Source organism: Phyllobates terribilis, unplaced genomic scaffold (genome assembly GCF_046119375.1).
Source record: "Phyllobates terribilis strain yellow unplaced genomic scaffold, ASM4611937v1 Scaffold_1__5_contigs__length_1240528914, whole genome shotgun sequence".
NCBI lineage: Eukaryota > Metazoa > Chordata > Amphibia > Anura > Dendrobatidae > Phyllobates > Phyllobates terribilis.
In genome coordinates, this window is record NW_027362761.1 from 1,095,515,573 (window position 1) to 1,095,541,157 (window position 25,585).

Consider the following 25,585-nt stretch of genomic DNA (forward strand, 5'->3'; position numbering starts at 1 on the left):
ATTTTGATGCCCAGAACCTATTTGGGCCAGGCTGGAGGAACCTGAATTTGATGTGGGCCATCACTATGTATGTAGTGGCAGTGTGATATCAGTGGCCCAAAGTCATTTAACCCCTGAAAAACACCAGTTACTTATTCAAATCTGTGAAAAGTGGCTGGATGCCCAGAACCCATTTGGGCCATGCTGGAGTGACTGAATTTGATGTGGTCCATCACTGTGTATGAAATACTGGTATGAGATCAGTGGCCCAAAGTCATTTAACCAATGAAAAACACAAGTTACTTATTCAAATCTGTGAAAAGTGGCTATTTGCCAACTTTGATGCCCATTTTGATGCCCAGATCCCATTTGGACCAGGCTGGAGTGACCTGAATTTGATGCGGGCCATCAATATGTATGTAGTGGCAATGTGAGATCAGTGGCCCAAAGTCATTTAACCTCTGAAAAACACCAGTTACTTATTCAAATCTGTGAAAAGTGGCTGTTTGCCCAGTTTGATGCCCAGAACCCATTTGGGCCAGGCTGGAGTGACCTGAATTTGATGTGGGCCATAACTCTATTTGTAGTGGCGGTGTGAGATCAGTGGCCCAAAGTAATTTAACCTCTGAAAAACACCAGTTACTTATTGAAATGTGTGAAAGTGGCTATTTGCCCGCTTTGATGCTCATTTTGATGCCCAGAACCCATATGGGCCAGGCTGGAGGAACCTGAATTTGATGTGGGCTATCACTATGTATGAAATACTGGTATGAGATTAGTGGCCCAAAGTCATTTAACCCTTTCAGTAACGCCCTTCAGTGCCCACTTTGATGCCCATTTTATGACCTTTTTAGCTGCTTTTAAGCCTTTTCACATCAGGGCACCTCGCTGCAATATATTTTTTCATTTATCTATTTTTTGTAATTAAACCTGTAAAAAACAGCAAAACAGAAATTGCCGAATAAGAAACCAACTTCAGCTCAGAATAAGAAACCAACTTCAGCATCGTAAGTTGCAGGTTCTGTACATTATCATGGCAGGAGATAATTCTCAAAAGTGGCCTAACCTGCTGTGTGTAGGGGTGCGCGTGTGTGTGTCAGGACCCTTCTGTGTGTGTGTGGGGAGAGGTGGCAGGAGCCTGCTGTGTGTGTGTGGTGGGGGGTGCCAGGAGCCTGCTGTGTGTGTGGGGAGGGGGTGCGAGGGGCCTGCTGTGTGTGTGGTGGGGTGGGGGGTGCCAGGAGCCTGCTGTGTGTGTGTGGTGGGGTGGGGGGTGCCAGGAGCCTGGTGTGTGTGTGTGGTGGGGTGAGGGGTGCCAGGAGCCTGCTGTGTGTGTGTGTGGTGGGGTGAGGGGTGCCAGGAGTCTGGTGTGTGTGTGTGTGTGTGTGTGTGTGTGTGTGTGTGTGTGTGTGTGTGTGTGTGTGTGTGTGTGTGTGTGTGTGTGTGTGTGTGTGTGTGTGTGTGTGTGTGGGGGGGGGGGGGGGGGTGGGAGGTGCAAGGAGTCTGCTGTGTGTGTGTGGTTGGAGGTGCCAGGAGCCGTGTGTGTGTGTGTGTGTGTGTGTGTGTGTGTGTGTGTGTGTGTGTGTGTGTGTGTGTGTGTGTGTAGGGGGCGGGGGGGGGGGTGCCAGGAGCCCTGTTTTGTGTGTGGTGGCATGGGGGTGCCAGGAGCCCTGTTTTGTGTGTGGTGGCGTGGGGGTGCCAGGAGCCCTGTTTTGTGTGTGGTGGCGCCAGGAGCCTGCTTTGTGTGTGTGGGGGGGGGGGGTGTGCCAGGAGCCTGCTTTGTGTGTGTGGTGGGGTAGGGGTGCCAGGAGCCTGCTTTGTGTGTGGGGGGGTGCCAGGAGCCTGCTGTGTGTGTGGTAGGGGGTGCCAGGAGCCTGCTGTGTGTGTGGTGGGGTAGGGGTGCCAGGAGCCTACTGTGTGTAGGGGTGCCAGGAGCCTGCTGTGTGTGTGGTGGGGTGTGCCAGGAACTCACTGTGTGTAGGGGTGCCATGAGCCTGCTGTGTGTGTGGTAGGGGGTGCCAGGAGCCTGCTGTGTGTGTGGTAGGAGGTGCCAGGAGCCTGCTGTGTGTGTGGTGTGGTAGGGGTGCCAGGAGCCTGCTGTGTGTGTGGGGAGGGGGGTGCGAGGGGCCTGCTGTGTGTGTGGTGGGGTGGGGGGTGCCAGGAGCCTGCTGTGTGTGTGGTGGGGTGGGGGGTGCCAGGAGCCTGGTGTGTGTGTGTGGTGGGGTGAGGGGTGCCAGGAGCCTGCTGTGGGTGGTGGGGTGGGGGGTGCCAGGAGCCTGCTGTGTGTGTGTGGTGGGGGGTGCCAGGAGCCTGCTGTGTGTGTGTGGTGGGGGGTGCCAGGAGCCTGCTGTGTGTGTGTGGTGGGGGGTGCCAGGAGCCTGCTGTGTGTGTGTGTGGTGGGGTGAGGGGTGCCAGGAGCCTGCTGTGTGTGTGTGGTAGGGGGTGCCAGGAGCCTGCTGTGTGTGTGGTGTGGTAGGGGTGCCAGGAGCCTACTGTGTGTGTGGTGGGGTGTGCCAGGAGCCTGCTGTGTGTGTGTGTGGGGAGGGGTGAGGGTGCCAGGAGCCTGCTGTGTGTGTGTGTGTGTGTGTGTGGGGGGGGGGAGGGGGTGTCAGGAGCCTGCTGTGTGGAGGGGTGAGGGTGCCAGGAGCCTGCTGTGTGTGTGTGTGTGTGGGGAGGGGTGGGGGGTGCCAGGAGCCTGCTGTGTGGAGGGGTGGGGGTGCCAGGAGCCTGCTGTGTGGAGGGGTGGGGGTGCCAGGAGCCTGCTGTGTGTGTGTGTGTGTGTGTGGGGGGGGGGGGTGCCAGGAGCCTGCTGTGTGTGTGTGTGTGTGTGTGTGTGTGTGTGTGTGTGTGTGTGTGTGTGTGTGTGTGGGGGGGGGGGGGGGGGGGGGGGGGGGGGGGTGCCAGGAGCCTGCCAGGTCCCAGTGTGTGGAGGGAGGCGGCAGTGGGATTGTCATTGTGTCGCTGCTGTTGTGCTACATTGTGTCAGCGCTTCCTCCTCGGTGACGTCACTGCCGCCCTCCTGTCTGCTGCTGGGAGATCCCTGCATGGAGTTCCCCAGCACTGAGCACACAGGCGGCTGCACAGGGGAGGCATGGAGCCTGGAGGGACGGCATCTCCCCCATCACAGCGAGTCTTGAAGCCTCTGCCCCTCTCCTCCACCCTCACCCTGTGCGGGGCACACAGCTGGGCAGGTACCAGGGCAGCTGGGGGTGATGTTTACATCTGCAGACAATCCTCCAGATTCTGGGAGTTGCTGAGCTTTGCTGCTAGTTTTCATCCAGTCCTGGTCTTGGTTTATACATTATTACTATCTTGTGTCTCTTTGGCACTTGTGGAAGGTCCGGATATGCTGGCACTTGTAGTTCCACAGCTGCACGGTCACTGGCAGCTCCTCATCCTCCTGCACAGACTCAGGACTGTCCCCACTCATGTCTTAGATACAGTCTGACATCTTGTGGCTTTTTGGCAGTTCTGTACCAGGAGCACGGTGTATGCTGGTGCTTGTAGTTCTTCTATAGCAAGGTGGGGTGGGGAGGTCACTGTAGGATTCAGAATGGCAGGATGATGTGGACACAGAAGAGGGCCCCTATTCTAAAACAATATATGAGTTGGAGGTGGAAGTGACCCCCTTACCTCTCGGTTGCACCAATGCTACTTCCGACAAGTAATGGTTTATCATATCCTTGACATGTTGGTTCTTGTAGTTCTCCAGATCACAGTTGTAGTTATAAGTACGGAATATTCCTCGGGATGAGCACACCACTGATGTAATATTTCAATGTAATTCTATAAAACCTAAATATCAGTGGTTGTAGTTGGTTCCGTAGTCTTTTGGGGCACAGTTGTAATCCGAAGTACCACTGACGTTTTTCTAAGGCTTTGTTCACACTGGTGGATTTCCCAGCTATATTTGATTTTGTTATTTTTACAGAAAAATGTAGAATATTGTTTTGAATAATAACGTAAAAGTATTTCAATTCGATTTTTCTGATGGCAAATACTATGTCATTGTATCTATGTAGAACCACTTTGGTACGGAGCTATTGTAAGAATTTGTGCTGTCAACCTCCGGCTATTTTTGAAGCCCTGACACTGTTATTTCTATGCTTGAAGCCTCTGTATTAGGGTTCGCTCACATCTGCGTATAAAATCAGGCAGTGCTCATCTGCGAGTCTTTCCTCACCTGGAATTGGAGTGAGTAATAAGGCTGTGTGCCCACGATGCATTTTTGGTGCGGAAATGCTCCAGAAACGCATTGCATACCTTATCCCATGACTTCCTATGACATTCTGCAAGTTCTGTGCACATGGTCACGATTTTTTCTGCGCAGATTTTACTTGCAGAAAAAATACTGACATGACCAATTTTTGTGCGTTTCTGCATGCGTATTTGCCTATACAGTGCATTGGAAAAACACATGGCAAAAACGCATGTAAAAACCGCATGCGTTATTGTGCCAAGGAGATGCAGAAATGCTCAGGAAAATTTCTGCTTCATTTCTGCATCGTGGGTACTGAGCCTAAGGCTGAGTTCACACGATGCGTATTTCATGCGTTTCCGCGGCGTTTTTGCAGTTGCGTAAACGCCGCTGAAACGCATGAAAAACGCATGGTAGAAGGGAAGCAATGTTCCCCAATGGAAATCCGCATGTGCTGTGCCCATGATGCGGATTTTTCCGCAGCGTTCAAATCCGCAGCATGTCAATTAATTTTGCGGAAACGCGGCGATTTCGCCGCCATTGACTTGCATTAGAACGCGCCAATTCCGCAAGACTGCATCTGTACTTGCGCTATTGGCGCGTTCTAATATGCGGATGGTACCCGAGTGTGGAGGAGAGGAGAGTCTCATCCACACCCAGGTACCATTAAAAAAGCTGTAAAAAAAGAATAAAATAAAAAATAAATGTATTCTTACCTTCTGTCGGCCCGCACAGCGCTCCCGCTTGGTTCCCGGCACTTGCAGTGAGTTGTAGGACCTGCGCTGACGTCAGAGTCATGTGACGGGTCACGTGACGCTGACGTCGGCAGGTCTTTCAATTCAAAGTTTCCGGGAGAACGGAGTGAGCAGGACAGCGCGGGCCATCGGAGGTAAGTATATACACTATCTCGGGTCACACTATATAAATCCATGCTGTTTGCATGGATTTATACAGTGTGACCTAGTTGTCAAGCACTTTCCAAGTGATGCTATCGCCTGGAAAGCGCTTGTCAATCTGCATGCGGAAACGCATGTGAATCTGCATGTGGATCCGCATGTATTCTGCAGGAAAAACGCATGCACAATCTGCATGCGTTTTTTCTGCCAGGGAGATGCAGAAATGATGCGGAAATTTTCTGCTTCATTTCTGCATCGTGTGCACATACCCTTAAAGTTCACAGCATGCTGCGTAAAACGGCCGAGACTCACCAATGCAAATCAATGGGTGCGAGAAAAGAATCGCACGGCACAAGGACCATGCGTGTGTTGTGCGATTTGTACTCGCATCTCATAGGAAACCAGACATTTCATCAGCCACATACAGTAAATTCACAGCGTGAAATGTCAGACTAGAATAGATATATACATAGAATAAATAGAAAGATGTCATTGAGATATATAATTAGTGTAGTGCGTGTATAGCTAACTGTACATGTATTTAGCTAATACATGTAAAAAATGGCTTGGGGTCCCACTTATTTTTCTTAACCAGCTGAGGGAAAGCCGACAGCTGGGGGCTGTTGTTTATAGTCCGGGAAAGTGGTAATAGACATGGAGCTTCCCAGGCTATTAATGAGCTCACAGTTGTCTGCTTAGCCTTTGCTGGTTATTATAAATAGGGGGACCCCACGTCAATTTTTGGGGGGTTCCCCCTTGTTAATAAGTAAGTAAAGTCTAAGCAGACAGCTCTGACCTGATATTAATAGCCAGGGAAGCTCCTTGTTTATTGCCCCCTTCTTAAAACCAGCTCTCAGCTGTTGGCTTTCCCTTAGCTGGTTATTAAAAATAAGGGGGACCCCACGCCATTTTTTTCATTTATTAGCTAAATACAATACAGTAAGGTACACACGCAAAGCACTGATTATATATCTCAATGACAGAAATATTTCTATCAAGATCTATCATCTATCTATAGCTGTATAAAAGATTGTTTTTGTTTAATCCTTATTTTTATTGAATATAAAAATTTACATACATCAATGCAAATATTACCCAAAGCATATACAGTACAGACCAAAAGTTTGGACACACCTTCTCATTTAAAGATTTTTCTGTATTTTCATGACTATGAAAATTGTACATTCACACTGAAGGCATCAAAACTATGAATTAACACATGTGCAATTATATACTTAACAAAAAAGTATGAAACAACTGAAAATATGTCTTATATTCTAGGTTTTTCAAATAGCCACCTTTTGCTTTGATGACTGCTTTGCACACTCTTGGCATTCTCTTGATGAGCTTCAAGAGGAAGTTACCGGAAATGGTCTTCCAACAATCTTGAAGGAGTTCCCAGAGATGCTTAGCACTTGTTGGCCCTTTTGCCTTCACTCTGCGGTCCAGCTCACCCCAAACCATCTTGATTGGGTTCAGGTCTGGTGACTGTGGAGGCAAGGTCATCTGGCGTAGCACCCCATCACTCTCTTTCTTGGTCAAATAGCCCTTACACAGCCTGGAGGTGTGTTTGGGGTCATTGTCCTGTTGAAAAATAAATGATGTTCCAACTAAACGCAAACCGGATGGAATAGCATGCCGCTGCAAGATGCTGTGGTAGCCATGCTGGTTCAGTATGCCTTCAATTTTGAATAAATCCCGAACAGTGTCACCAGCAAAGCACCCCCACACCATCACACCTCCTCCTCCATGCTTCACGGTGGGAACCAGGCATGTAGAGTCCATCCGTTCACCTTTTCTGCGTCGCACAAAGACACGGTGGTTGGAACCAAAGATCTCAAATTTGGACTCATCAGAAAAAGCACAGATTTCCACTGGTCTAATGTCCATTCCTTGTGTTCTTTAGCCCAAACAAGTCTCTTCTGCTTGTTGCCTGTCCTTAGCAGTGGTTTCCTAGCAGCTATTTTACCATGAAGGCCTGCTGCACAAAGTCTCCTCTCAACAGTTGTTGTAGAGATGTGTCTGCTGCTAGAACTCTGTGTGGCATTGACCTGGTCTCTAATCTGAGCTGCAGTTAACCTGCGATTTCTGAGGCTGGTGACTCGGATAAACTTATCCTCAGAAGCAGAGGTGACTCTTGGTCTTCCTTTCCTGGGGCGGTCCTCATGTGAGCCAGTTTCTTTGTAGCGCTTGATGGTTTTTGCAACTGCACTTGGGGACACTTTCAAAGTTTTCCCAATTTTTCGCACTGACTGACCTTCATTTCTTAAAGTAATGATGGCCACTCGTTTTTCTTTACTTAGCTGCTTTTTTCTTGCCATAATACAAATTCTAACAGTCTATTCAGTAGGACTATCAGCTGTGTATCCACCAGACTTCTGCAAAACACAACTGATGGTCCCAACCCCATTTATAAGGCAAGAAATCCCACTTATTAAACCTGAGAGGGCACACCTGTGAAGTAAAAACCATTTCCGGTGACTACCTCTTGAAGCTCATCAAGAGAATGCCAAGAGTGTGCAAAGCAGTCATCAAAGCAAAAGGTGGCTACTTTGAAGAACCTAGAATATAAGACATATTTTCAGTTGTTTCACACTTTTTTGTTAAGTATCTATAATTCCACGTGTTAATTCATAGTTTTGATGCCTTCAGTGTGAATGTACAATTTTCATACTCATGAACATACAGAAAAATCTTTAAATGAGAAGGTGTGTCCAAACTTTTGGTCTGTACTGTATATTAGTGACAAGGATTAACCAAAGCTTACTATCATATGCATGCCATGTTATGAGATGATTGGTAGCAAAATACCTATTCTAGATACAATTACATTGATTTAAAAGGAAAATATACCAAAAACTGGGAGGGGTGGGGGGATGGAGAGGAAAAGAGAAAATATATCTGAAACAGGTACTTCTCTTGCATATTGATCACCCAACATGGGTGCGTAACCTTAAACTCTCTTTGAGAGTTGTGCAGGACCCGCCGACACCAGAGCAGACCTCCAACACCTTGAAACGACTTTACACAGCGGTTCTCCCAAATATTTCTATATAGGCGCTTCTCCTAACTTCTCCTAATAGTAGTTGCTCTTGATACCATACTGTTGGTTGACAACAAGTTCTAATATCCTAAATGCATTGTGGAAGTAGGGAGATTAAACTTTCCCAAGTTTCAAAAAAGGACTGCACCCTTCCCTCTTTATGCAAGGAGGCCTCAGCCCAATCCATCTGAAGCAGAAATTACAGTTTGTCTAGAATGATCTTGAAAGGAGGAGCTTGATCGTGGATCCATACCTTCAGAATGGTCTTAATACTGCCACGCAAAGTGTGGCAAAGACTAAGTTCAACTCGAAGGGATAAGGGGAAGGGAGCCCACTAGGGAAATGGGGAGTGGAGACCTCCTAGGCCAGGGGTCTCAAACACGCGGCCCCTCCGGCTGCTTCATGTGGCCCTCAGGCACATAGACCCCTTGATGATCGCGGTCCGGTCCAGTGTATTGCTGTGCAGAGACCGGCTCTCTGCACAGCAACATCAATGGCAGCCGCCGGCCTATCAGAGGCCAGCAGCTGACATCTGCGCGTGTCAGTGACGTTATACACTGCTGCGCTGGGACGCAGATGTCAGCTGCTGGCCTCTGATAGGCCGGCGGCTGGCATTGGTATTGCTGTGCAGAGAGCCGGTCTCTGCGCGGCAATACACTGAACTGAAGCGCAGCTGCCGGCAGCTCCTGGACCGGGCTGCGATCGTCAAGGGGTCGATGTGCCTGCGGGCCACAGGTGCAGAAAGGACGCCCAAGGAACGGAGGACAGGTGAGAATAATCTTTATTTATTTATTTTTTCTGTCATGCCTATTTGAAATACAGGACAGGGGACCTGTGCGCAGTATTGGGAGGGTGACCTGTGCGCAGTATTGGGGGGGTGACCTGTGCGCAGTATTGGGGGGGGTGACCTGTGCGCAGTATTGGGGGGGGTGACCTGTGCGCAGTATTGGGAGGGTGACCTGTGCGCAGTATTGGGGGGGTGACCTGTGCGCAGTATTGGGGGGGTGACCTGTGCGCAGTATTGGGGGGGTGACCTGTGCGCAGTATTGGGAGGGTGACCTGTGCGCAGTATTGGGGGGGTGACCTGTGCGCAGTATTGGGGGGGGGTGACTTGTGCGCAGTATTGGGGGGGTGACCTGTGCGCAGTATTGGGGGGGGTGACCTGTGCGCAGTATTGGGGGGGGTGACCTGTGCGCAGTATTGGGTGGGTGACCTGGGCGCAGTATTGGGGGCGTGACCTGTGCGCAGTATTGGGGGGGTGACCTGTGCGCAGTATTGGGGGGGGTGGCCTGTGCGCAGTATTGGGGGGGAGGGAACCTGTGCGCAGTATTGGGGGGGGGGTGACCTGTGCGCAGTATTGGGGGAGGTGACCTGTGCTCAGTATTGGGTGGGTGACCTGTGCGCAATATTGGGGGGGGGGGTGACCTGTGCGCAGTATTGGGAGGGTGACCTGTGCGCACTATTGGTTGGGTGACCTGTGCGCAGTATGGTGGGGAGGGAACTTGTGCGCAGTATTGGGTGGGTGACCTGTGCGCAGTATTGGGAGGGTGACCTGTGCGCAGTATTGGGGGGGTGACCTGTGCGCAGTATTGGGGGGGGTGACCTGTGCGCAGTATTGGGGGGGTGACCTGTGCGCAGTATTGGGGGGGGTGACCTGTGCGCAGTATTGGGGGGGGTGACCTGTGCGCAGTATTGGGGGAGGTGACCTGTGCGCAGTATTGGGGGAGGTGACCTGTGCGCAGTATTGGGGGAGGTGACCTGTGCGCAGTATTGGGGGGGTGGCCTGTGCGCAGTATTGGGTGGGTGGTCTGTGTGCAGTATTGGGGGGGAGGGAACCTGTGCGCAGTATTGGGGGGTGACCTGTGCGCAGTATTGGGGAGGTGACCTGTGCTCAGTATTGGGTGGGTGACCTGTGCTCAGTATTGGGTGGGTGACCTGTGCTCAGTATTGGGTGGGTGACCTGTGCGCACTATTGGGTGGGTGACCTGTGCGCACTATTGGGTGGGTGACCTGTGCGCACTATTGGGTGGGTGACCTGTGCGCAGTATGGTGGGGAGTGAACTTGCGCGCAGTATTGGGTGGGTGACCTGTGCGCAGTATTGGGTGGGTGACCTGTGCGCACTATTGGGTGGGTGACCTCTGCGCAGTATTGGGTGGGTGACCTGTGCGCAGTATTGGGAGGGTGACCTGTGCGCAGTATGGTGGGGAGGGAACTTGTGCGCAGTATTGGGTGGGTGACCTGTGCGCAGTATTGGGAGGGTGACCTGTGCGCAGTATTGGGGGGGTGGTCTGTGTGCAGTATTGGGGGGGAGGGAACCTGTGCGCAGTATTGGGGAGGTGACCTGTGCTCAGTATTGGGTGGGTGACCTGTGCTCAGTATTGGGTGGGTGACCTGTGCTCAGTATTGGGTGGGTGACCTGTGCGCACTATTGGGTGGGTGACCTGTGCGCACTATTGGGTGGGTGACCTGTGCGCACTATTGGGTGGGTGACCTGTGCGCACTATTGGGTGGGTGACCTGTGCGCAGTATGGTGGGGAGTGAACTTGTGCGCAGTATTGGGTGGGTGACCTGTGCGCACTATTGGGTGGGTGACCTGTGCGCACTATTGGGTGGGTGACCTGTGCGCAGTATTGGGAGGGTGACCTGTGCGCAGTATTGGGGGGGTGACCTGTGCGCAGTATTGGGGGGGGTGACCTGTGCGCAGTATTGGGGGGGTGACCTGTGCGCAGTATTGGGGGGGGTGACCTGTGCGCAGTATTGGGGGGGGTGACCTGTGCGCAGTATTGGGGGGGGTGACCTGTGCGCAGTATTGGGGGGGGTGACCTGTGCGCAGTATTGGGGGAGGTGACCTGTGCGCAGTATTGGGGGGGTGGCCTGTGCGCAGTATTGGGTGGGTGGTCTGTGTGCAGTATTGGGGGGGAGGGAACCTGTGCGCAGTATTGGGGGGTGACCTGTGCGCAGTATTTGGGGAGGTGACCTGTGCTCAGTATTGGGTGGGTGACCTGTGCTCAGTATTGGGTGGGTGACCTGTGCTCAGTATTGGGTGGGTGACCTGTGCGCACTATTGGGTGGGTGACCTGTGTGCACTATTGGGTGGGTGACCTGTGTGCACTATTGGGTGGGTGACCTGTGCGCACTATTGGGTGGGTGACCTGTGCGCACTATTGGGTGGGTGACCTGTGCGCACTATTGGGTGGGTGACCTGTGCGCACTATTGGGTGGGTGACCTGTGCGCAGTATGGTGGGGAGTGAACTTGCGCGCAGTATTGGGTGGGTGACCTGTGCGCAGTATTGGGTGGGTGACCCGTGCGCAGTATTGGGTGGGTGACCCGTGCGCAGTATTGGGGGGGTGACCTGTGCGCAGTATTGGGGGGGTGACCTGTGCGCAGTATTGGGGGGGGTGACCTGTGCGCAGTATTGGGGGGGTGGCCTGTGCGCAGTATTGGGTGAGTGGTCTGTGCGCAGTATTGGGGGGGAGGGAACCTGTGCACAGTATGGGGGGGGAGGGAACCTGTGCGCAGTATGGGGGGGGACCTGGATGGGGACATATGCGCAGGATAGGGACCAGTTCAAAAGGTGTATAGGGAAAAAAATGGTATCACTAAAAATGTCACTTTGTCCTGCAAATAATGCGCACCCCCCCCTCCAAAATTAAATGTTTTTCCGTGTGCGGCCCATATACCCAGCTGAGTTTGAGACCCCTGTCCTAGGCTGGTCTGATATCACCCTGTCTCCCCTATCGTCCCTATATTGGTTCCTCACCAATCGCCACACAGGAACCTAAAACCCTGTATTTCCCTACAGCTAGGCCCTGGCTGGGATGAGCGCCAATCAGTCCCCTCTAACAACTAAAACCAACAAGATAGACAGACACGGGGGAAAGTAACTTAGCTTGAGCCGACTTAAGAGAGATTACACACACGTCCTCTTAACACCAGAGAGGAAGTAAGAACTGCAATTGCTCCAAGCTTTCACAAGGAAACATGTGAATATCACCAGCACCATCCTATAGCAGACTGAAAGTTTTTAAACACCCAGTCCAGCATGTTAACCCTAGAACGCATACCTGGGGCCTCGCAGGCCCGCCCTGTTAATTGTTTTCTATTTTCTGCAAGATTACTTTAGTTAGAATTTTGAAACTCTAGGTATTCCTCAGATATATAGTTGTTTGTCATTTTTGTTTGAGTTATTCCATGTTATTTGCACACGGGCCTAAAAGGCCCCAGGTATGTGAAAATGTAGATTTTTATGGTCATGCGTTCTAGGGTTAATTAGAGCAGGAGGGAGGTGGCTGCTGGGTCCTAGAGTGAGACATCTAAGAAGGTGTCTGTAATGCTAAAAACAAAGAGATCTTCTGCAACCCACTGCAGGGCGACTGTCTGTCACATCTGACACACCCGTGACAAATACCGGCTGACGCCACCAAATGTAATAGTTTACGGGCCCCAGGAGAGCATGTATATTTATCTGGCTTTAAATATCCAAAGAAGGCCCATAGAGGCTCATCAGGAGCAAAGTTTGTCAGATGAGTGGTGGTGTACTGTCGCACTCTGACCCAAAATGGCTGAATGACCAGGCATGTGCCCAGGCAATGGAACAAATTGGCTTCGGGGAGTGGCACTTAAAACACATGGAGGTTGTGTACAGCCCCATTCTATGACCTTTTGCGGAGTTAAATAGGATCTATGGCAGATTTTCAGTTTCATTTGTAGAGAGCGAGCTGAAAGGAGAAATTTGTGGGCTTCATCTAGAGTTTTCAGATTGGTGCTAGAGGACAAGGTGGGGTCCTCGATCTGCTATTTTGTTAGCGGAAATTGGGGTTGTTCATAATCCTGGGCAACATGTATGAATTTGTAATTGGTGGCTATTTGGCCAGATGAAGAGTTAGATTTAGTGAAAAGAGTGTTTTATTGGTTAGAAAACTGGCTTGAAATGACAGAGAACTACTGTATGTAAAAGCTGATGTTAAAAACACATTGCATACGGATGCGAAGTGAGGAAAAACGCACACTCGCATAGCACTTGCATGGGGTACGGATGCTAGGTGAGGATAAAAACGCATGACGCTCGCCTGACACTCTTCAACTTTTCTGGCTGAGAATCTCAGCTCCTTTATATCCGCAGGTATGAGCGCACCCTTAGGGCTCGTTCAGACAAGGGTATAATCGATCCATGTACATCTGAGACTGCACAGGGAGAGCACATGGACCCATTATAGCCAGCGTGACAGTGCACATGGCCTCTTTTCTGCACGGTTCCATGGTCTGCGTGGAAAAATTGCAGCATGCACTACTTTGGTCTGTTTTATGGACTAGAATAATGCCTGCAATGAAAGGCAGCATCAGAAGCCATCCATGATGCATACAAGCACACGGAGCCAGCTATGTCCACAATTTGTGATCGTGAGTGGCCCTATTTTCTGAATGCGAATAGATGAATGAAACACGGTGGCTCGGTGGTTAGCATTGTTGTTTTGCAGCACTGGGATCCTGCATTCAAATTCCACCAAGGACGACATCTGCAAGGAGTTTGTATGTTATAGAATCCTAGAATGTTAGAGTTGGAGGGGACCTCCAGGGTCATCGTGTCCAACCCCTGGCTCAATGCAGGATTCACTAAACCATCTCAGACAGATGTCTGTCCAGCCTCTGTTTGAAGACTTCCATTGAAGGAGACCTCACCCCCTCTCGTGGCCGCCTGTTCCACTCATTAATCACCCTCAGTGTAAAAAGGTTTTTCTAATATCTAATCTGTATCTTCTCCTTTTCAGTTTCATCCTATTGCTTCTCTGTTTCAATGTGCATATGAGAATAATGATGATCCTTCTAAACTGTGACAGCCCTTCAGATATTTGTAGACAGCTATTAAGTCTCCTCTTAGCCTTCTTTTTTGTAAGCTAAACATTTCCAGATCCTTTAACCGTTCCTCGTAGGACATAGTTTGCAGTTTTCTCACCATCCTGGTTGCTCTTCTATGAACTTTCTCCATTTTTTCGATGTCTTTTTTTTAAGATGTGGTGCCCAGAACTGAACCCAGTATTCCAGATGAGGTCTGACCATAGAGGAGTAGAGGGGGATAATTACTTCTCGTGATCTAGACTGTATCCTTCTCTTAATACATCCCAGAACTGTGCTTTCCTTTTATATCTATTTATGTTCTCCCTGTGTGTGCGTGGGTTTCTTCCCACACTCCAAAGACATACTGAAAGGGATTGTAGATTGTGAGCCCCAATGGGGACAGTGATTATGTCGTCTGTAAAGTGCTGTGGTACATAAGCAAAGCTTAATAACTTAGTGCACACTCTTCTTGTACAAAAAGAGCAGTATTTTCTGTTTGACCCATAGTATGAAGCAACTTAAAGATTCCCAATCACTCACAGCTTTATTCACAAGCATGTGATATTATGGGTGATATTCTGTGGACTTCATCCAGGGGTAAACAACATTGGAGGAACCTGTAGAGCCACACATGGGCCCAAGGGGTAAAGAGACCCAGTTCAGCTGCAAACTGCTTCTGTCAAAGGCACAGAAAGGGGCAGATTATGATAAATTATTATTCTGCACAATGGCCCTCTTCTGTTTGTGTCCACCGCTGCCATAATCAATGTCTTGACTCATATTTCACAGTGCCTATATGATAGAAAAAAAGAATATATTTTACCTAATCAAATTATACATAATATTTTCTTCTTCATGAGTACAATAGTACAGTATTACTATATATTTCATGCACTGGTTGTGGGGCTTTCCCATGAATTGTAAAAGCCTCAGCGGACATTATGCTGGTACTTGTAGTTCTCTAGTGGCCTTATGTGTCTTACTATTTGTGCACAGTTGTGTTTGTAAAAAAAATTACTTAATGAGAGACACTTGGGGGACAAGAAACTCCACTGTCACTTGTTATAATAGAAATATTTGTAATAAAACTGTTGCTTTTAAGAACTATACAGTGGGTACGGAAAGTATTCAGACCCCTTTAATTTGTTCACTCTTTGACTCATTGCAGCCATTTGGTAAATTCTAAAAAGTTATTTTTTTTTCTCATTAAAGTGCACTTTGCACCCCATATTGACTGAAAAAAAAAACAGAAATGTAGACATTTTTGCAAATTTAGAATAGTCGTCGTTTTAATTTTTATTTCATAAATCAATAGTACACTTGAAAATAATCAACTTTGTAATATATCTTATCAGAGAAATCTGCTTCTTTCTCCTTCTGAATTCTTTCTCAAAATTCTCAATTCCTGGGTAAAATCTGTACTCGGTGAAGACAGAATGTTTCATTACTGAGGTAGGAGATGGCAGTTGATTTTTGATAAGTTTCTGTGTAAAAGTGGAGGAGCAGTTGGGAGACTCTGTGCATCTGGCTCCTCCCTCCTTCTCCTCTCCTCCCTCCTTCTCCTCTCCTCCCTTCATATCCTTTACATAGGATTCTATCGGTAACAGCTGCCATCTCCTATTTCAGTAATGGGAGAATCTGTATTCACTGAATTGAATATGGTAAATATATATAGGACTAGAACTATAGTACCACCTAATGGAAGTAGCAATGCTAAAAGTCAATGTCGACCCTTTAACGAGCCTTGCCACATGACTTAGGATAAAAGCCAAACTAGAATCTCAATTTGCAGACACTGTGTTTCGGGATACTGCCCCTCATCAGTGCAGTGTGAAATCTGGTTTGGCTGGGTGTGAGGCATCTGACCTGGATCCAAGGGGTAAGGTTTCTCCTTGTGGAGAGTAACATGTCAAGCCTGACATGCCAAGATGGGAAGACTTTTAAGCCGCAATGCTCCTCTGGGAAATAAAATCTTCACATTGTCTCTTCAGAGAGGAAGAGGACTAGAACTCTAATGCCACCTATTGAAAGTAGCAATCCTATAAGTCAATATCTACTCTTTAATGAGTCTTGCCACATGACTTAGGATAAAAGCCAAGCTAGAATCTCAATTTGTAGACACTGTGTTTCGGGGTACTGCAAATTGAGATTCTGCGAAACACAATTTTATACCCATAATAAAAAAAAAATAAAAAAGCAAAAAAACAGGCAGGTTAACTACCTGCTTGTTGTACCCGGCCCCAGCACAAACAAATCACTGACCACACCTGCCGGCAATTCAGCTGCTCCAAGTCAACAGAGAAGCTCTTCTTCATCCGGGCTGCTCTGTCCACGGAATGTGACTGCTGACCTTACGTCATGCTGATTGACAGTTAGGCAGAGAAGGGGGGGGGGTGCAGCTGTCAATCATTATGATATCGGCAGTCACCCCCCCATCAGCAGAGCGGAAGAGAAGCCGCTGCTCTGTCAATGTAGCGCCGGCGTCCCTGCCCTCTGCTAGGCAGGGACGCTGTTCCCCTCACCTCTCTGCTCCGTGCCCGGCGTCCTCCTCCCGCTCTGCTGGCAGCGCGCGCTCCTTCCCGGCCACTGCGCTTAGGGCGCGCGCTCTCCCTCCCTCTTAAAGGGGCCGCGCGCGCCGTCCTAAGGAGTCCCCGGCCAATGGCCGGAGGACTTCACCATATATAAGGCACCTCCTCCAAAATGGAGGTGCCCGAGCAATGTTGTTGCACTGTTCACTACTCTGCTTCAGCCCTCAGGTCCCGTTGCCAGTTACCTGCCAGTTACCTGCCAGAATCCTGCCTGATTATCTGCTACCTGCCTGCTAGTCTGAGGTCCGACGGTCTGCCTTACTACTCCTGTCAGTCTGTCTAAGGACCAGCCTGCCCGCTCACCTGGGAGCGCACATCAGCCACCTGCCTGCTTGCCTGAGGTCCGACGGTCTGCCTTCCAACTCTTGTCAGTCTGTCTATGGACCAGCTTGCCCGCTCACCTGGGAGCACACATCTGCTACCTGCTTGCTAGCCTACCTGGAGGCTCCGCCATCACGTGCTGTGACCACCTGCCTGTCCAGAGACTCCTGCCCGCTCACCTGGGAGCGTCCACCTGCTACCTGCCTGCTAGCCTACCTGGAGGCTCCGCCGTCACGTGCTGTGACCACCTGCCTGTCCAGTGACTCCTGCTCGCTCACCTGGGAGCGCTCATCTGCTGCCTGTCTGCTAGCCTACCTGGAGGCTCTGCCGTCACGTGCTGTGACCACCCGCCTGTCCAGAGACTTCTGCCCGCTCACCTGGGAGCGCCCATCTGCCGCCTGTCTGTTGGTCTTCCTGGAGGCTCCGCCGTCACATGCTGTGACCACCCGTTCATCCAGAGACTCTCGCCTGCTCACCTGGGAGCTCACGTCTATCATCAGCCGCCACAGGTCGTACCAACCCTTTACCTAGAGACTGCCCCGGTCACTTGCCGTGACCACCTGTCCGTTCATCCAGAGACTGCCCCGGTCACTTGCCGTGATCATCTGCCCGTTCATTCAGAGACTGCCCCGGTCACTTCCCGTGACCATCAGCCCGTTCATCCAGAGACTGCCCCGGTCACTTGCCGTGACCTCCAGCCCGTTCACTCAGAGACTGTCCCGGTCACCTGCTGTGACTTCCTGCCCGTCTTCCCTGGTCGCCACCCGCTCCCTTACAAGGACCGCCCCCTTGTATAGTAGCTCAGAGGTTCCGCCTCCCAGACCCGTTACAGTTTGCTCGGGCCATGGAACCCGGTGGCACCCAAGCTCCCTCGCTCTCGGACCTGTGTCATGAACTGTCCCGTCAAAGGTCCCAACAGGAGTCCATCCTGGGTCACCTGCGGAACGTCAATACTCGCCTGGACACTCTGACTGCTCCACCAGCAACCTCCGCCAGTGCCATGTCTCGCAATCCGGCAGCTCCGCTGCCCACTAATACCATGGTATCCTATCCTGGACCCCAGCTTTCTGCACCTCCTCGCTTCGGAGGCGAATCCGCCCAGGCTCGGGGCTTCATAAATCAGTGCACCCTGCACTTTGAACTATTGTCCCACCAGTTTAACTCCGACCGGGCCAAAATTGCATTCATCATGTCCCATCTCACCGGGGAGGCCCTGGCCTGGCTAAATCCTCTATGGGAGAGAGGAGACCCCCTGGTGTCCAATTTGCCTGCTTTTCTCACGGCTTTCCGGAAAGTCTTCGACGAACCCGGACGGAAGACCTCATCCGCATCATCACTGCTACGCCTCCGTCAGGGAAGTCTCACCGTGGGCCAATATGCCATACGGTTCCGTACCCTTGCCTCGGAGCTGGCCTGGGATAACGACGCTCTGGTATCCGTCTTCTGGGAGGGTCTGTCCGGCCGTATTAAAGATGAACTTGCCGGTCTGGACATTCCTACCACTCTCGATGACCTAATAACTCTTGCCACCCGGATTGACCTACGGTTCCAGGAGCGTGCCAAAGAGGTCACCCATGAGAGGAGGTTACCACGTCTAGCTCCTACTTTTCAGAAACCCGTCACTCCCTCCGTCTCTACCCAGGTACACTCTCCTGAGCCTATGCAGGTCGACCAGACCAAGATGGTCAAAACCCGTCAGGACTTACGCCGTGCCGAGGGGAGCTGCTTCTACTGTGGCAGTAAGGAGCACCGGATCCGTGCCTGCCCGGAGAGGTCGGGAAACGCCTGTGTCTAGGTTCGCTCAGAGAGGTCGACCTAGACAAGAATAAATCCTCTCCATCTCTGCTGTTGTCAGTCTCAATCGTCTGCGGGGAGAACCGTTTTTTCGAACTAGCCCAACTTGACTCTGGAGCAGCCGGGAATCTTATTTCACAGTCCCTGGTAGAGAAATACCGCATCCCCACCAAACCTCTGGCTGTACCCTTGTCTGTTGCTGCCGTGGATGGGGGCCTCTTACCACGCCCCATCCAACTCATCACCGAATCCATTACTCTGCAGGTGGGAATGCTGCATTCTGAGAGTATCTCCCTTCATGTTCTGCCTGGACTCTCTCACGCCCTCTTGCTAGGCCTACCTTGGCTCCAGAGACATGCACCCGTGCTTGACTGGCAGACCGGAGAAGTCCTTCGCTGGGGACAGGACTGCCATAAAACCTGTCTGGTTCCCGTCCATCCCGTCCGTCCTTCTCCTACCCCAGTTAATCTACCTGGACTTCCGATTCCTTATTGGTCTTATGCTGATGTCTTTAATAAAAAGGAAGCAGAGACACTACCCCCTCATAGACCATACGAATGCCCTATCGACCTGTTACCTGGTACTACTCCTCCCCGTGGGCGTATTTATCCATTATCCGCTGCTGAGACCCGGTCGATGTCCGAATATATTGAGGAGAATCTGGCCAGGGGATTCATCCAGAAATCTACCTCCCCGGCGGGAGCAGGCTTCTTTTTTGTCAAAAAGAAGGACGGCTCTCTCCGTCCCTGTATAGACTATAGAGGCCTTAACCAGATCACGGTGAAGAATAAGTACCCCCTTCCGCTCATTCCGGAGTTATTTGATCGTCTGAGGGGGGCTAGGATCTTCACCAAACTGGACCTCCGTGGGGCGTACAACCTGGTTCGTATCCGTCAGGGGGATGAATGGAAGACGGCATTCAACACCCGGGACGGCCACTATGAATATCTGGTAATGCCCTTTGGTCTCTGTAACGCTCCTGCCGTCTTTCAAGAGTTGGTCAATGACATCTTCCAGGACCTTCTCTACTCCTGCGTAGTGGTGTACCTGGACGACATCTTGGTCTTCTCTCCGGATCTCCAGACTCACCGGAGGGACGTTCGTCAGGTCCTGCTCAGGCTCAGGGAGAATCATCTCTTCGCTAAATATGAGAAGTGCCTCTTTGAGCAGACCTCGCTTCCGTTTTTGGGCTACATTATTTCTCAGACCAGCCTACGAATGGATCCAGAGAAACTGTCTGCCATCGAGAAATGGCCTCGACCGGAGGGGTTGAAGGCCATTCAGCGATTCCTGGGCTTCGCCAACTACTACCGCCTCTTCATACCACACTTCTCTTCCCGGACTGCCCCGATTTCCGCGCTCACCCGTAAGGGTACTAATCCCAAAGAGTGGCCGCCCGAAGCAGAGGAGGCCTTTCTTTCCCTAAAACAGGCCTTCTCTTCCGCCCCAGTGCTGCATCGCCCGGACGGCAACAAGCAGTTCTTCCTGGAAGTTGACGCCTCCTCCTCTGGAGCCGGAGCGGTACTTACTCAAAAATCATCTTCCGGGAGGATGGTAACTTGCGGCTTCTTCTCTAAACTCTTCTCCTCCTCTGAGCGCAATTATTCCATAGGAGACCGAGAGTTATTGGCCATCAAGCTGGCATTGGAGGAGTGGCGTTACCTACTCGAGGGGGCTCTTCACCCGGTAATAATTTACACTGCCCACAAGAACTTGGCTTACCTCCAGCATGCCCAGAGACTTAACCCGCGCCAAGCCCGGTGGTCCTTGTTTTTTGCTCGCTTTGATTTTGTTCTTCATTTTCGCCCGGCTGACAAAAACGTCAAAGCAGATGCCTTATCCCGATCCTTTATGGTGTCCGATCTCGAGGAAGAACCTAAACATATCATCGATCCCGCCAGAGTAATGCAGGTGGCTCCCGTGAGTCTAAATCGTCTCCCTCCCGGTAAGACGTTCGTATCAGTACCTGATCGGGAGAGGATCCTACACTGGGGTCACTCGTCTAAACTAGCTGGCCACGCCAGTCAGAAAAAGACCCTCCAGCTTATTGCCCGGCACTACTGGTGGCCTACCCTGCACAAGGACGTAATAGACTTTGTTTCTGCCTGTGTGTCCTGCGCCCGCAACAAAGTTCCGAGACACCTGCCAGCCGGTCGCCTTCTTCCGCTTCCTGTGCCTGCTGCCCCCTGGCAGCATATTGCTATGGACTTCATAACTGATCTCCCCGTCTCTGCCGGTTGTACTGTCATTTGGGTGGTCGCTGACCGCTTCTCCAAGATGGCTCACTTTATTCCCCTGCCAGGCCTCCCGTCTGCACCCGAGCTGGCTAAAGACTTTATCCGCCACATCTTCCGTCTTCATGGCCTGCCCCTCCACATCGTGTCGGATCGTGGGGTACAGTTCACCTCACGTTTCTGGAGAGCCACTTGTAAACTGCTAGACGTCACCCTGGACTTCTCTTCCGCTTACCACCCACAGTCCAATGGTCAAGTGGAGCGGATCAATCAGAACCTGACCAGTTACCTCCGGCACTTCGTTAATGCCCATCATTCAGACTGGGTGGATCTCCTACCATGGGCCGAGTTCTCTTATAACAATCACGAGAGCGAATCCTCCTCCAAATCCCCGTTTTTTGTAGTCTTCGGTCAGCATCCTCGGATTCCATTTCCTGTCTCCACCTCTGTGGACAACCCGGCTGCGGAATCTCTCGTTAGCAAATTTTCCTCCATTTGGGAGAGTACCCGATCCGCACTCCTTCAGTCGTCCGAACGGATGAAAAGACACGCTGACAAAAAACGCCTGGATCCTCCACAATTTCGTCCTGGAGATAAAGTCTGGCTCTCATCTAAATATGTCCGACTCAAGATACCTTTTTACAAGTTAGGGCCTCGGTTCATCGGTCCTCTGGAGGTCATCAGTCAGATCAACCCGGTGGCCTATAAATTGAAACTCCCGGCCAACTTACGGATCCCTAACTCCTTCCATGTATCTCTCCTCAAACCTGTGGTACTTAACTCTTTTTCCAAGTCTACAGGTACGCCTCCTGCTCCGGTTTCTGCTGTGGACGAGTTTGAGGTAGAGAACATTCTTGCCACCAAAAGGGTAAGAGGAAAGACCTTTTTTCTAGTAGATTGGAAGGGGTTTGGTCCTGAGGAGAGAACGTGGGAGCCCCGGGAGAACATCCATGCCCCTCTCATCCTAGCTAAATTTCTGTCTGGCCTAAAAAAGGGGGGGCCTAAAGGGGGGGGGTACTGTAGCGCCGGCGTCCCTGCCCTCTGCTAGGCAGGGACGCTGTTCCCCTCACCTCTCTGCTCCGTGCCCGGCGTCCTCCTCCCGCTCTGCTGGCAGCGCGCGCTCCTTCCCGGCCACTGTGCTTAGGGCGCGCGCGCGCGCGCTCTCCCTCCCTCTTAAAGGGGCCGCGCGCGCCGTCCTAAGGAGTCCCCGGCCAATGGCCGGAGGACTTCACCATATATAAGGCACCTCCTCCAAAATGGAGGTGCCCGAGCAATGTTGTTGCACTGTTCACTACTCTGCTTCAGCCCTCAGGTCCCGTTGCCAGTTACCTGCCAGAATCCTGCCTGATTATCTGCTACCTGCCTGCTAGTCTGAGGTCCGACGGTCTGCCTTACTACTCCTGTCAGTCTGTCTAAGGACCAGCCTGCCCGCTCACCTGGGAGCGCACATCAGCCACCTGCCTGCTTGCCTGAGGTCCGACGGTCTGCCTTCCAACTCTTGTCAGTCTGTCTATGGACCAGCTTGCCCGCTCACCTGGGAGCACACATCTGCTACCTGCTTGCTAGCCTACCTGGAGGCTCCGCCGTCACGTGCTGTGACCACCTGCCTGTCCAGAGACTCCTGCCCACTCACCTGGGAGCGTCCACCTGCTACCTGCCTGCTAGCCTACCTGGAGGCTCCGCCGTCACGTGCTGTGACCACCTGCCTGTCCAGTGACTCCTGCTCGCTCACCTGGGAGCGCTCATCTGCTGCCTGTCTGCTAGCCTACCTGGAGGCTCTGCCGTCACGTGCTGTGACCACCCGCCTGTCCAGAGACTTCTGCCCGCTCACCTGGGAGCGCCCATCTGCCGCCTGTCTGTTGGTCTTCCTGGAGGCTCCGCCGTCACATGCTGTGACCACCCGTTCATCCAGAGACTCTCGCCTGCTCACCTGGGAGCTCACGTCTATCATCAGCCGCCACAGGTCGTACCAACCCTTTACCTAGAGACTGCCCCGGTCACTTGCTGTGACCACCTGTCCGTTCATTCAGAGACTGCCCCGGTCACTTGCCGTGATCATCTGCCCGTTCATTCAGAGACTGCCCCGGTCACTTGCCGTGACCATCAGCCCGTTCATCCAGAGACTGCCCCGGTCACTTGCCGTGACCATCAGCCCGTTCATCCAGAGACTGCCCCGGTCACTTGCCGTGACCTCCAGCCCGTTCACTCAGAGACTGTCCCGGTCACCTGCTGTGACTTCCTGCCCGTCTTCCCTGGTCGCCACCCGCTCCCTTACAAGGACCGCCCCCTTGTATAGTAGCTCAGAGGTTCCGCCTCCCAGACCCGTTACAGTCAATATGACAGTGGAAGCTACTGAATCACCCCTTTGTGCTGGCAGAGATCGGCGCCAGGCACAACAAGTAGGTAGTTAAACCCCTTTAAACTGTATAAAACTTATGAGGGGATTTTTTTTTTTTTTTTGCATCACTATATTAAAAAAAAAAATAAATAAATAAAAAATTACAAAACGTGTAACTTTCACACTTGCCCGTACAGCAGTCACATTAATACTGGCAGCATGTCTTTTTTTTTAGACATGAACTTTAGGGTATTATTATTATTATTTATTATTCCATGGCGCTTTACATGTGATAGGGATATACATAGCAAAAACATTTACATAATCTTAACAAAACGAGTCAGCGACTGGTACAGGAGGAGCGAGGACCCTGCCCGCGAGGGCTCACAGTCTACAATGAATGGGTGAGGATACATTAGGTGAGGGTAGAGGAGGTCGTGCAGTAATGTGGTGGAGCTGTGGTTACTGCAGGTTGTAGGCTTGTTGGGTATGTGCACACGTTGAGTAGTTGTAGAAATTTCTGTTAGGTTTCTGCATCTCTGCGTTTTTGCTGCAAAAAAATTCCTAAAGGAAAATACGCACATTTTTGGTGCGTTTTTTGCCTGATTTGAGTAAAGTTAATGGTGAAAAACGCAGGGCAAAAACGCACAGAGAACTACTCTGCAATGATTGTGCATGGAGGGGGAGAAAGCGAGCTGTGACAACACCGATTTATGAATGGCTATCTACCGTAATCCTCTCTGTGGTGATAATGAGACTGCTGAAAAGACCCTCTCTATTCAACAGGTACATATGAGTTTAATAATAGGCTTAGTGGCCTGTAAGAAATTTGCAAATGTTCTGATTGAATAAAGAAATAATTTAAACATAAAAATCAAGTTGAAATAAATAGATAATTTTCTGATTACACATTCCCTTTAAGCTGGCCATAGACAATGGGTAGACCTTAAGTCATGGATAGCTGTTGGCCAAGTGAGCATTGGTTCAAGAGCTATCTCTCTAGAATTCTCTCGGGTCTGTCATTAGCTGGTTGGCCAATTCCACCTATATCATCAGGCATTTTAATTCAGAGAAATCTTTTGAGCATGTAGTTGGATGTGATAGCTAATTACCCAACCCTTTATGTTGCAACATTAGAGCAGACCAAATGGATACATTTTGTGTCTAGTTTTATGCAGTCATTGTGAGGATAAAAAATGGAAAATTTTAAAGTATGTTCCCATGGGTTATATACAGGTGCTTCTCACAAAATTAGAATATCATCAAAAAGTTAATTTATTTCAGTTCTTCAATACAAAAAGTGAAACTCCTATATTCTATAGAGTCATTACAAACAGAGGGATCTATTTCAAGTGTTTATTTCTGTTAATGTTGATGATTATGGTTTACAGCCAATGAAAACACAAAAGTCATTATCTCAGTAAATTAGAATACTTTATAACAACAGCTTGAAAAATGATTTAAAAATCCGAAATGTTGTCCTACTGAAATGTATGGTCAGTAAATTCTCTCAATACTTGGTTGGGGCTCCTTTTGCATCAATTACTGCATCAATGCGGCGTGGCAGGGAGGCGATCAGCCTGTGGCTCTGCTGAGGTGTTATGGAAGCCCAGGTGGCTTTGATAGCTGCCTTCAGCTTGTCTGCATTGTTGGGTCTGGTGTCTCTCATCTTCCTCTTGACAATACCCCATGGATTCTCTATGCGGTTAAGGTCAGGCGAGTTTGCTGGCCAATCAAGCACAGTGATACTGTTGTGTGTAAAGCAGGTATTGGTACTTTTGGCAGTGTGGACAGGTGCTAAGTCCTGTTGGAGAATGAAATTTCCATCTCCAAAGAGCTTGTCAGCAGAGGGAAGCATGAAGTGCTCTAAAATTTCCTGGTAGACGGCTGCGCTGACTTTGGTCTTGATAAAACACAGTGGACCTACACCAGCAGATGACATGGCTCCCCAAACCATCACTGATTGTGGAAACTTCACACTAGACCTCAAGCAGCTTGGATTGTGGCCTCTCCACTCTTCCTCCAGACTCTGGGACCTTGATTTCCAAATGAAATGCAAAATTTACCTTCATCTGAAAACAACACCTTGGACCACTGAGCATCAGTCCAGGTCTTTTTCTCCTTGGCCCAGGTAAGACGCTTCTGGCGTTGTCTATTGGTCATGAGTGGCTTGACACAAGGAATGCGACACTTGTAGCCCATGTCCTGGATACGTCTGTGTGTGGTGGCTCTTGAAGCAATGACTCCAGCAGCAGTCCACTCCTTGTGAATCTCCCCCAAATTTTTGATTGGCCTTTTCTTAACAATCCTTTCAAGGCTGCGGTAATCTCGGTTGCTTGTGCACCTTTTTCTACCACAC

The 25,585-nt window shown here is 50.5% G+C and overlaps 1 protein-coding gene across 1 annotated transcript in view; it reads left to right on the plus strand.

Annotated features, from left to right (window-relative positions):
- The first annotated feature begins 2,950 nt into the window (after positions 1–2,950).
- KLHL5 (kelch like family member 5) overlaps positions 2,951–25,585 on the plus strand; it is an 88,191-nt gene continuing 65,556 nt past the window's right edge. The window contains exon 1 of the mRNA XM_073645939.1: positions 2,951–3,167. The gene's annotated coding sequence lies outside the window, so the exon portion shown is untranslated. The remainder of the gene's footprint in view (positions 3,168–25,585) is intronic.